The following is a 14,259-nucleotide window of genomic DNA, read 5'->3' on the forward strand; positions in this document are numbered from 1 at the left end:
TTTTGCTTCATTGCATAATTAATAATAGTTTTTAATACTACTATATTAATAATCTAGTTAAATTATACAATTCTAGAAAAAGCGCCGCCTTTTGGGGAGCCGCTGGTTGAAAATTATGTTTTTGCTTCATTCCATAATTAAAAATAGTTTTTAATACTACTTTATTATATTATCTAGTTAAATTTTACCATTCTAGAAAAAACGCCGCCTTTTTGGGAGCCGCTGGTTGAAAATTGTGTTTTTGCTTCATTCCATAATTAATAATAGTTTTTAATACGATTTTATTAATTATCTAGTTAAATTATACAAATTTAGAAAAAGCGCCACCTTTTGGGGTGCCGCTGGTTGAAAATTATGTTTGAGCTTCATTCCATAATTAATAATAGTTTTTAATACGACTATATTAATTATCTAGTTAAATTATACAATTCTAGAAAAACCGCCACCTTTTGGGGAGCCGCTGGTTGAAAATTATGTTTTTGCTTCATTCCATATTTAAAAATAGTTTTTATTACTACTATATTAATTATCTAGTTAAATTATACCATTCTAGAAAAAGCGCCGCCTTTTGGGGAGCCGCTGGTTGAAAATTATGTTTTTGCTTCATTCCTTAATTAATAATAGTTTTTAACATGACTATATTAATAATCTAGTTAAATTATACAATTCTAGAAAAAGCGCCGCCTTTTGGGGAGCCGCTGGTTTAAAATTATGTTTTTGCTTCATTCCATAATTAATAATAGTTTTTAATACTACTATATTATATTATCTAGTTAAATTATACCATTCTAGAAAAAGCGCCGCCTTTTGGGGAGCCGCTGGTTGAAAATTATGTTTTTGCATCATTCAATAATTAAAAATAGTTTTTAATACTACTATATTATATTATCTAGTTAAATTTTACAATTCTAGAAAAAGCGCCGCCTTTTTGGGAGCCGCTGGTTGAAAATTATGTTTTTGCTTTATTCCATAATTAATAGTAGTTTTTAATACGATTTTATTAATTATCTAGTTAAATTATACAAATTTAGAAAAAGCGCCACCTTTCGGGGTGCCGCTGGTTGAAAATTATGTTTTTGCTTCATTCCTTAATAAATAATAGTTTTTAATACGACTATATTAATTATCTAGTTAAATTATACAATTCTAGAAAAAGCGCCGCCTTTTGGGGAGCCGCTGGTTGAAAATTATGTTTTTGCTTCATTCCATATTTAAAAATAGTTTTTATTACTACTATATTATATTATCTAGTTAAATTATACCATTCTAGAAAAAGCGCCGCCTTTTGGGGAGCCGCTGGTTGAAAATTATGTTTTTGCTTCATTCCTTAATTAATAATAGTTTTTAATACGACTATATTAATAATCAATTCGGGATTTCGGCCATTCGGGATCTCGGCTTTCGGGATTTCGGATTTCGGGATTTCGGCATTCGGGATTTCGGCATTCGGGATTTCAGCATTCGGGATTTCGGCCATTCGGGATTTCGGCCATTCGGGATTTTGGCATTCGGGATTTCAGCCTTCGGGATTTCGGCCTTCGGGATTTCGACCCAAACCCTTACTTAGGATATATGCTTCAAAATATGGGGCGCCGGACGGTATTACGGACCGATCCCCTTTATATGTAGTTCCTATCTCTGGTGAAAGCATGATTTTTGTTGGTGAAATCTTCGCGAATTCTTCGAAAAAATGGGAGCAGTTCATCAAGAATTTTTTTGTGGCTGGGTCGACCTCGTTTTCTGATTCGTAGTCGGTTTCAGGGTCGTCCGAGGGATTTGGAGTTTTATCCTGTTGCGATGTAGGGCTTTTTAACGAGATGGCTGTGTGTTCAGCTTCGTCGAGCTTATACACTATCTCGTTGTAGTCTGACAACTGGTAGTCATTTTCGGGTTCTTGGTCGGGTATTGGTGTCGCAGAGTTGTTGGTCTCCTGTGATTCGTCAGGGTTTGAAGATTCATCTGAATTCTTGCTTGATTTCTCATCGGTTTCAGTTGTCAGGGTCTCGGGTCTTTCCACTTCCGGGGCCTCTGTCGTTTCTGCATATGAGTTATCGACAGAGTCGGAAGTCGGGGTCTCAGGTGCTGTGGTTACTGCCGGTTGTGTTACCGGGGTTTCGGGTTCGGCCTCAGCGAAGGTGACATCAACTTCCGTCGAGGTCTCCTTGTGAAGTTGGACGTCTGGGATTAATGCTTGTGTCTGGGTCTGGGTTGACGTCATTGTATCGCCTTGGTTTGAGGTGCGGTGTGAGATGATGGTGGTGGAGCTCTTCTTCGGTGTTTCTACTGTGATGCTTCGGTGTAATGCGTGAATCTGCCTCCCTCTGTCATTGTCCAGGAGTTTGACCAGGACAAGAGGCATTGGATGCCGGTTCCTGCCCCGCGTCATCCTCCGGACGCTGATGATCGGGAGGCCTCTCCGAAGAAGATCGTTTGTGATGTCTTCCGTATGCGTGCCGATCGGGAAGCCCCTGATAACGACCGATAGTTGGTCGATATCGTGTCCTGAGTGAGTGGCTGGGTGTTGAAGGAATGTAGGCTATGGTAGATAACCGAAAAGACTCCCAGGACAACCATATTTACGGAACTTGAATTTGTATTTGGTTTCAACATTCAGTATTTTACTGATACAATTTACTGAATTTAAAGAAGACAATATGCACTAAAATATATATATTAAAAAAAATGTAAAAGTAAGATCATGTTAACACGCGTGTTTGAACATGTACCTAACCGTTTTTTAAACGGTACATGTTCAAACAAGCGCGTTAACATGATCTTACTCCCTACTTCAGTTTTAGTTTGTCAATTTATGGCTACGGCCGTATGTTGTAGCTAAACCACTGGGGAATGCCAAAAGAAATGGCGTATTTCAAAAAAACACTACCTTATTCTTAGGTCAATAATTATTATAAAGCAATCATTATTCGTAGGATGTTAATCATACTTGAATGTTCAATAACGTAAATTATACTTAGTATCTTTAGAATTATCTTCAAATGTGTTAATCTTGCCCATTTTTTGAATAATAAAATGCCTAATTCTTGTCAAATTTGGGATCACTGAGATTATCAATATAATTTTTTATCGTAAATATTTTATTATAATAATACTCATAACATTATAATAATAATATATACTACCTACCTAATAATTAGTAATGAATGAGTTAAGGACTGTTGACAATAATTATTCGCAATATAATATTATCGTAAGTATTGTGTTTCAATCGAAAACAAAAGATCTCGGTTCTCTATTTTCGAGATTGTCCATTATCGGCATTTTGCGCGAATTCTACCAAGTGTACATCATTGTTCGCAATAACTGCAAACTGTGTACATACTTATTCTGCATGTAGGTACATGCCAAACGAATTAACACTATCAATATCCATATTGAGATCAATTGTTAAATGAATTTGAGTGTATGGGCTGTTTAATAGATACGTAAATTTATTTTGACAGCAGCTGTCAGTGATAAATGGTAATACAGAAGGGGGCGTATTCATAACAAAAGTAGTCTATGGTTAAGGATTCCTTAACTCTATAATCTATAGTTACCAGATGGTTTTCGGTCACTTAGCAATTTTACTGTAAGTACGAGTTGAGCATCGGGCTCTTAGTTTATAAACGTTAATTTTGTCACTCATGGCACGCAACGGCGTCGCCCAGCGGTAGCGTCCTGGGAGCATAGCCCAGAAGTCCGTGGATCGAAACCACGATCTGCTAGTTGTTTTTTTTTATCGAAGCAGGTCTTGATAAATTAAAATACATATTAATAATAAATTACCTAATAATTTAAGAAATACTAATAATAAAATTTCACAACTTATTCTAGTTGTGGAATTCGCAATTATTATAATATTATAAAGTAAAATCGTCACTATTGAAGTTTCATGCCGTGGCGCAAAGCCACGCTGGGCTGGTAACCGAAAAATCATTGGTTCCAATCCAGCCGAGTACGTTATTTTTTCGTGTAAAAAAAAGCGGCCACCCATCCAAGTACTATCCGCGCCAGATATTGCTTAACCTCGGTGATCGGATGAGAACGTTCAACCACTCGGCTGGTAACATTCTGCGTAACTATACGCACACAATTTAAATATCATGGCCATATACATGTCACAATCTACGATTTCGTTAGTTGGGTTGTCTAATAGGTAACTCGGACTCTGCATATGGTGAGCAAAATAAAGACATTACACAACATGTGGCAAGGCATTGTCCAGGAAACATTAGTCGATTATAAAGTTCAAGGACAGCTGATGGCATCAAATAACATAAACACTTTGGATTGTTCCAAGGTTTTATTTAGAGTATTAATCGAAGATTATTTGATTCGGGGTGGATACTTATATTATATACTAGTATATTGTTGTGTGGTTAAATCCTAAATTCATTATTTAGAAACGGATGGCTATGTTGATATTTGTTTCCTTGATTCTAGCCGCCCATATACGGCGAGTTTGAGCTGCAGCTTGAGCCCGGTCTTTGGTTTCTTTGACACAGATAATGCAATCGATTCTGTATATTGCCAGCTATTGGCTTGCAGTTAACATAAGCAGTAGATCGGAGTATCCATAGGATTCCTTTGATTTTTTGCTCAGAATGCTAGTTTTTTCATTGGCTTTGGTAATCTTCTCATTTATATAGTTGCTAATCCTTAACGCGACGTTATCGCTAAAATCTTTACTCAATTGATCCAATATAGAGTTTTCATGGTCAATGCAAATAGTATACTCATCTTTAAAAGTATCCATTCCCATCCATTTAGGAGAGTAATCGACAAATGTAAAATCGTCGAATATGCGCATAAGACGTATTCGCTCCAAAAGACTTTGATGTTTGCAATCGGTTTTCAGAGTTTTGGTATCCACAATTATGAGAGACAAAATAATATTCATGATAATAATGGGGACGCAAACTATGAACAGTAAAAACACAATTCTCGTGATATTCCAAGTTGGATCAGATGGTTTCCCATCAAATAGGTCCGAGTAGTCGAATTCAGAATTCATCATGGTGATAGTTTTCAAGAATGAGCCTCCAAACGACTTGATAACCTTGTATTCATCAAACAGAATCCGAAACGCCAAAGCGAATCCCACAATCGGAAAGATGCCGAAGAGAAGTACCTACAATGTAAATAGTTCAACATTAACAATAATATTACATTTTTTGCTATACCTACTACTAATTTGCTGCGAGTGTTGAAAAAATGCTTGTATCCACGACAAATTATATCTTTATACCACCCACGTTCGAATCGCGTTTCTCGCGAACGAAATTTATTTATTAATAAAAAAACAAAACATTGTGGAAAAAGCTGGTTAAAAAACATCATAAATTAAAAATACATACTTGTCCAATATAATATAGCAAATATTAGGTGCACTCACAAGAGAGAAGAATAAAACATAAATTGCAATTTTGATAATATAATATAAAAGTTTGGCTGAATTTTCATGCGACAGTAGGGATTTTTTGATCTGTGCCTGCACAGTAGAACGATAGTGGCGAACTTGCCGGCAACAAAACGAACTATACTCATTTTGAGGTTTACCGATTTTCACTACCTGTCAAATAGTACCATAATTTTTTTTAAAGCAACAAACATGCAAAATAGTAGAGCAGAAAGAACAGACGAACAAATACAACAAGATAACGAAAATGTGCGTGTGAATATGTCGCGATTGCGTGCATCTCAATCACAAGAGGCATGAGCTGAACGAAATCAACAACGACAACTGAAACGGAACCAAGCGCGCCGGTTCGTAGAACATACGCAGAGCAAATGACCGACAACGCCAACAAGTACATCGAGCATTTACATCCGCTTCGTTCCTTCGTTTCGCATTCGAGTACGAGCCAGGTATTGAATATTCCGCTCATCCAAAAGTGCTGATTGGTGCTATGGACAAAGAATGTCTCCATTTTCATGCGCTCAAATTCATACATGAGTCAGCCGGGATGTATTGCGCATCAGGAAAAGTGCAACTACTAGTAATTGAGACACCACCAGAACCATTGACCGATTTGCTCATCGGCATGGTTCCAGATTCAAACCTGTTCCTGTGGGTCTATTCTATACTTATCGAACACTAAATTGATAAATAGTATCAAACTTAGGGTAGGTTTGTATCAAAATATTAGCACTTATTGTAACAATTACACGAAGCCGGTTTTTATTGTTGCAATGAGTGCGATATTTTAACAGCAGCAAGATAGGTGCTGTTAAAATATAGCACTTATTGCAACAATAAAAACCGGCTTCGTGTAATTGTTACAAAAAGTGCTAATATTTTGATACAAACCTACCCTAAGTTTGATAATATTTTTCACTTTATCACTTTAGCGGTCGATAAGCATAGAATAGACCCACTGAAGTCTATTCGCACATTCAATTCATGCTTCCAAATGACTTCGTTCGGAGCAACAAAAATAATTCACAATACTGCAGCAATGGTCAACAATTCCATTCAACGTTCAAAATCAAAGGCCAACTGTACCACAAAGTAGGCTCATTGCTGCTAATGCCAAACGAATCACATACATTTTTACAAATCTACTTCATGGGCGGCGAGGACATCGATCGTGTGGATGCACATTGCGGCTACAATAACCTCAATTCGCCTAATGCCAGGCGCATCGTCGGCGAACTGGACGCCCTATTGAATTAGCACAATGAATTATTGAAATTCTTCAAATCACACATGCACGAATTGCAAAGTGACAATCACGCTATTGTCATCAATACTGATAAAACACCAGCTGGAGAGCACGTGCGTCGATTCAATGCGCCTGTTGTTGACGACGTTGCTGGAATCAGTGTTGGCGACCGCACATCGACGCGAGAAATCGTGATTCAAAGAAGAAAAAATGATCTGGAGTTCATCGCTGACACACACCGTTCATACGACGCTCTCCAATATCCGCTAATTTTCTGGAAGGGACAAGACGGATATTGCATAAACATTAAACAACGAGATCCCGCCACTGGTAATTCATTCATTATGGACATCATTACACATTTTGAATTGAGAAAATGAATGGTTGGTGTTTTTTTGTTTTTATCGGTGGTCATCGTCTACAGCGCTCCATTCCTCTTTCTGTCATAGATCCCATCCCCACACACTTACAATACATTCGTTATTTTTTATTTAACAACCAAAATATTCACTAGAAATAATTTATATCGCAGAACAACGTTTGCCGGGTCAGCTAGTATATACATATATATTGGTCAAGCATTTCTTTATTGACTCACGAGCTCTTTTCTTCCCAACTTTGTCGATTGCAGGAATTTTGATGGAGGATTTAGGGCATTTAGGCATAGAAACAACCGCATCGTCTGCTAAGTTGAAACCCGTCACTGCTTTTAAAAGTTGTAATATTTTTGTTCGTTCCTTCATTCGCCGCCCTTTGTAACTTTATAAAGACCCTTTATAGAGTAAAAATAAGTTGACTACCCTTGTTGTGTAGTAGTAATGTTTTTCGCGTTATCAAAGAAAGCATTATTGCAATTTAAAAAACTGTTCGTGATATATTGATTTTAAATTTATTTAATTACTCAGTTGTCCTATTGAAGTGGACGAAACATATCCTGATGATTATTAAGCTGGATTTGTGAAATCATTCATTCGTACTGTATTTTACTTTAATTTGCACATACCTTCATAAGTCTTTTTATCGCTTTGTAAAAAATCTGGATGTAGAAGCTTCCCATGATTCTTGAAAGTTGAATGGGGAAAGTAAACCACACGACAAGAATGGTGATTGATTCGACGATGTATAATTTTCCGGGATTAATGGCCAATCCGACCAGAGATACAATTAACCACCCCACTGTGGCTAATACCAGCGGTGAAATATTCAATATCCAATTTACGAAGCCGTATTGAGATTTTTTTTCAGTCGGCATTAATATGAAAACTTCCTGAAATCAAATAAAAGACAATTTATTACCACATCTTCGCTTAAAATATGGTTTTTCAAGAACAAAAAAATCTTTTTTTATTGAGTTGTTGAGCAATGATTTTTAGCATTGGAGGCAACAACTGCTGTAAGGCATCTCATTACAAAAAAATACACAAACCAATATTGTTTCAAAAATGCCTTTTTTGTGCAGTGGAGCTGGTTGGTTATTCTATTTTAAAATTATTAGAAGTAGGTATCTGTGTATTAGCTGATAAATCCTTTATTTTAATAAATAGGTATACTATGAAAAAATATTTTTGGTATTTTTTTAACAAACTATTCACGTTCTCATAGATACAGAAATAATACAATTGGAACTTTACAAATATTATGCAATTCGGGATTCGGAATAAACAGATAATCGGTTATTCTTATACTCTTGATAATGTTATTACCAAAATTAGCTACAAATTGGGGAAACATACTCGTAGTAGTATGAAACACGATATAATTGATTTGAGAATTCATATGTTTTATCGCAGAAAAACATTTTGATAATCCTGATTAGATATACATAAGCAGCACTTGAAATGGAAAATTGTACGAACCGGTGCGTGTTAGTTTTGTTTGTCATACTTTAAACGGACTAATGCAAAAAAAGTCTTTAAGCATCTGACATGCATATTATCTACTAAATATTGACCAGGCAAAGTTTGTCAGTACCGTATACAAAAAAAAAAATTCATTTCTACGAAATATGTCGTTATTCCGTTATCTGCATTCCATTGACACACGTCATGACATCACTGGTTATTATTTAAAAAAATGAATTATTTACAATCTTTTTATTAGCGATGGACTCTCAGGACTGTGTAGACGGTATAACCACGAAATTGACCTCCAAAAGCCTCACGAAGTACTAAGCAATAGAACAACACAAGAACACAAGAACACTACACAAAATATTTGATTCTGGCCATAAAGAAAATTAAAGATATAAATGGAGGAATATAATTAGCCACACATCAATTCAACTAACCCTCCCAACTACATTGTACGAAAAAGCAAGGGCATGGTTATTTATATTTAAAAAAAATCTTTTTATTAGTTAATTTATAATTATCGTACAATATTGGGCGCTGAATATAAGGCGCTGGCCTTTCATCCGAGAGCCCTGATTTCGATCCTCGGCAAGGTCACAATAAATTTATGTGGTTTTCTCAAAGCCTGGGTGTTTGTCATTATTTCCCTTATATTCATAAATACACTATTGTTCCACTACACCACTGTTATTGGCCTTCGTGGCCTGTTATAGTGTTGAAAAAGAATTAAATATGTGTAATTATTATTTATATCCAGAGACCCTTAAGATGTTAGAAATTTAATGCACGAATTCAATTATTATCTTATCAGTATACGAACCAGAATGCAATAATATTTTTTTCAACGAAATAGAACGTTATTCTGCAGAATTTTACGAATCGGAGTTGTGATTCGGTCCGCTCCAAACTTTTCGAGTCTTACATAATATGAGAGAGATAATCTCTATATATATATAAATCTCGTGTCACGATGTTTGTGGTCGAACTCCTCCGAAACGGCTCGACCGATTTTTATGAATTTTTTTATGTATAATTGTTAGGTACGAGAATAGGTCAACAAGTATATTTCATACCGCTAGGTGATTCGGGTATCTCTATCCAGAAAAAAATTTCTTTAAGGCTCGACCGATTTTTATGATTTTTTTTATGTATATTTGTTAGGTATGAGAATAGGTCAACAAGTATATTTCATACCGCTAGGTGATTCGGATATCTCTATCCAGAAAAAAATTTCTTTTATTTTTTTGACAATTTTTTTTTGTATTTTTTTTTATTTGGCATCAAAAAATACGTATAACCCAAAATTTTCACCCTGCTACCTCCACTCTCCCATTTTTTAATCGCGATTTTAGTATTTTTGTATGAACAAATGAACCGTCGTTCGTATTTCAAACAGAACGAAATTATTTATGTTGTTGAATGACAGATGGCGGTACGTCCGAGAAGAATTCACGAGAAGCGTCACGTTATTTTGACAATTCATTCGGCATATCACAAGGCAGTGTGTGCAAAATGTTGTACGATTTATTTTAATTTATCTATTTGTGTGTGTGTGTGTTGTGTTACAGTGTACAATGCCAGCAAGACGTAAGGGGGCCTATTTGAGCCGTCAAACGAATAAAGCAACAAACATGCGAAACATTAGAGCATAAATCACAGACGAACAAATCCAACAAGATAACGAAAATGTGCGTGTGAGCATGTCGCGATTGCGTGAATCTCAATCACAAGAGGCACAAGCTGAACGAAATCAACAACAACAATTGGAACGGAGACAAGCGCGCCGGTTTGCAGTTAACACGCGCAGAGCAAATGACCGACAACGCCAACAAGTACATCGAGCATTATCCGCTTCGTTCCTTCGTCTTGCATTCGAATACGAGCCAGATATTGAATATTCCGCTCATCCGAAAGTGCTGATTGTATGGACAAAGAATGTCCCCATTGTCATGCGCTAAAATTCAAACATGAGTCAGCCGGTATGTGTTGCGCATCAGGAAAAGTGCAACTACCAGAAATTGAGACACCACCAGAACCATTGAACGGCTTGCTCATCGGCACGGATCCAAATTCAAACCTGTTCCTGAAATCCATTCGCACATTCAATTCATGCTTCCAAATGACTTCGTTCGGAGCTACAGAAATAGTTCACAATACTGCGGCAAATGGTCAACAATTCCATTCAACGTTCAAAATCAAAGGCCAAGTGTACCACAAAGTAGGCTCATTGCTGCCAATGCCAAACGAACCACATACATTTTTACAAATTTACTTCATGGGCGGTGAGGACATCAATCGCGTAGATGCACGTTGTGGCTACAATAACCTCAATTCGCCTAATGCTAGGCGCATCGTCGGCGAACTGGACACCCTATTGAATGAGCACAACGAATTATTGAAATTCTTCAAATCATACATGCACGAATTGCAAAGTGACAACCACGCTATTGTCATCAATCCTGATAAAACACCAGCTGGAGAGCACGTGCGTCGATTCAATGCGCCTGTTGTTGACGACGTTGCTGGAATCATGGTTGGCGACCGCACATCGCCGCGAGAAATCGTGATTCGAAGAAGAAACAATAATCTGGAGTTCATCGCTGACACACACCGTTCATACGACGCTCTCCAATATCCGCTAATTTTCTGGAAGGGACAAGACGGATATTGCATAAACATTAAACAACGAGATCCCGCCACAGGTAATTCATTCATTATAAACATCATTATTCATTTTGAATTAATATTTATGAATGAATTAATATTTTTGAATATGTTGTTACAGGAGCCGAAACAAACAAGAAAGTGAGCTCGATGGATTTTTATGCGTATCGTATGATGATTTGACGCGGTCAGGACAACGTCATTCTGCGATGTCGTGAGCTGTGCCAACAATTCATGGTTGACATGTACGCGAAGGTAGAGAGCGAACGACTGCGATTCCTACGACACAATCAACAGAAGCTGCGTGCGGAAGAATACATTCACTTGCGAGACGCTATCATGAGCGACGCCGACACCGCCGAAATTGGTAACTCTATCATTCTACCATCATCCTACGTAGGCAGTCCACGTCATATCCAAGAATACATACAGGATGCTATGACTTTCGTGCGCGAGTACGGACGACCGTGTTTATTTATAACGTTTACATGTAATCCATAGTGGCAGGAGATTACATCTTTGCTATTGCCAGGCCAAAATGCAATACATCGTCATGATAATACAGCACGTGTGTTCAAACAAAAATTGAAGTCTTTAATGAGCTTCATTACAAAATTACACGTATTCGGTCCCACACGTTGCTGGATGTATTCGGTAGAATGGCAAAAGCGAGGATTACCTCATGCACACATTTTGATTTGGTTAGTCGACAAAATACGCCCTGAAGAAATCGATAGTGTAATTTCCGCGGAAATTATAGATCCGTCTACTGATCAACTACTGTTCGATATTGTTACCACAAACATGATTCATGGCCCATGCGGTGATCCGAATCGTTTATCGCCTTGCATGGCAGATGGAAAATGTACAAAGCGTCTTCCTAAACATTTCACCAACGACACGATCACAAATGTCAACGGATATCCAATGTATCATCGAAGAAATACTGATAATGGCGGATAATCATTTACACTAAATATCAACAACGCAGACATTGACATTGACAATCGTTGGGTGGTACCATATTCGCCTCTGCTGAGCAAAACATTCAATGCTCATATCAATGTTGAGTTCTGCAGTTCGGTGAAGAGCATCAAATACATTTGCAAGTATGTGAATAAAGGCAGCGATATGGCTGTATTTCAAATTCAAAATACCGATGTGAATGCTCCTCGATTGAATGACAACGACGAAATAATGCGCTACCAAATTGGCCGGTACATCAGCTCCAATGAAGCTGTCTGGCGTATCTTTGGTTTCCCAATTCATGAACGGGACCCAGCAGTTATACATTTAGCCGTCCATCTTGAAAACGGCCAGCGCGTATTTTTCACCAACGAGACAGCAATTGAGCGTGCCATAAATCCACCAAAAACTACACTCACCGAATTTTTCGAATTGTGTAATCGTGCGGATACTTTCGGTGCCTTTGCACGAACATTACTCTATTCCGAAGTACCTCGCTATTTCACATGGAATCAAACAAAAAAATGGATGCCCCGCAAGCAAGGCACACCAATTGTTGCGTGCCCCGGCCTATTCAAATCAAACACTTTGGGCCGAGTATATACAGTCAATCCAAGGCAGATTGAGTGTTTCTATCTGCGACTGTTGTTGGTTAATGTCACCGGCTCATTATCATTTCAAGATATACGCAAAGTGAATGGGCAACAGTATCCAACATATAAAGATGCATGCCTTGCACTCGGCTTGCTCGAAGACGACAATCACTGGGACGATATGCTTGCTGAAGCAGCATTGGGCTGTACAGCAACACAAATTCGTCTAGTATTCGCTATAGTGTTGACTACATGTTTCCCGGGACGAGCAGACACGTTGTGGGATAAGCACAAAGATTCAATGACTGACGATATATTGCATCGAATTCGTACACGGTGCAACGATCTAACGATTACATTCAGTGACGCTATGTACAATGAAGCATTGATTACTATCGAGGATCTTTGCGTTGTCATTGCCAATTTACCACTCAGTCATTTCGGTATGAGTTCGCCAAATCGAAGTACTTCTGATTTAATGGACACCGAAATGAATCGTGAACTGCAGTACGATACTGCAGAAATGGCAGCGATCGTTACTCGCAATGTCCCACTACTGACTCATGAACAAAAAATCATTTACGACCGCATTATGCTGGCAGTTTTGGCGGGACAAGGTGGATTCTTTTTTTTGGATGCACCAGGTGGAACTGGCAAAACATTTCTCATTTCGCTAATTCTCGCCAAAATACGATCAAATAATGGCATTGCATTGGCTGTTGCATCATCTGGCATTGCAGCAACTTTATTGGATGGAGGCAGAACAGCTCATTCAGCATTTAAGCTGCCACTGAATATTCATAATAACCCAGACGCAATGTGCAATATAAAAAAACAATCGTCCATGGCCACAGTGCTGAAACAATGCAAAATTATCATCTGGGATGAATGCACTATGGCACACAAACATTCTCTTGAGGCGTTGAACAGAACACTTAAAGATATAAAAAACAACGACAAACTATTCGGCGGCACTCTATTATTCCTTTCAGGTGATTTCAGACAAACACTTCCCATCATTCCACGTTCAACGTACGCTGATGAGATCAACGCTTGCTTGAAATCATCGCCACTGTGGCGTAATGTTGAAAAGGTCCAGCTAAAAATAAACATGCGCGTGCAAATGTTACAAGATCCATCTGCTGACACATTCTCGAACCAATTGTTAGATATCGGCGATGGAAAAGTTGCTGTCTATGAAAATACTGGATGCATAAAATTGCCCACTAATTTCTGCAGAATCGTTGATTCGCAAAATGCTCTCATTGACCGCATATTTCCCGATGTACGCACACAATACATAAATCATGCGTGGCTAGCAGAAAGAGCCATTTTGGCAGCAAAAAATGTGGACGTTGACGATTTAAACTTAAAGATACAGCAGTCATTGCCAGGCGATTTGGTATCATACAAATCGATCGATACAGTTTGCGATGTCAACGAAGCTGTAAATTATCCAACAGAGTTTTTGAACTCACTGGATTTACCAGGCATGTCAACACACCTTCTACGACTGAAAGT

This window comes from Rhyacophila brunnea, unplaced genomic scaffold (assembly GCF_057557595.1).
Source record: "Rhyacophila brunnea isolate RB1 unplaced genomic scaffold, BYU_Rbru_1.0 scaffold_24, whole genome shotgun sequence".
Taxonomy (NCBI): Eukaryota; Metazoa; Arthropoda; class Insecta; order Trichoptera; family Rhyacophilidae; genus Rhyacophila; species Rhyacophila brunnea.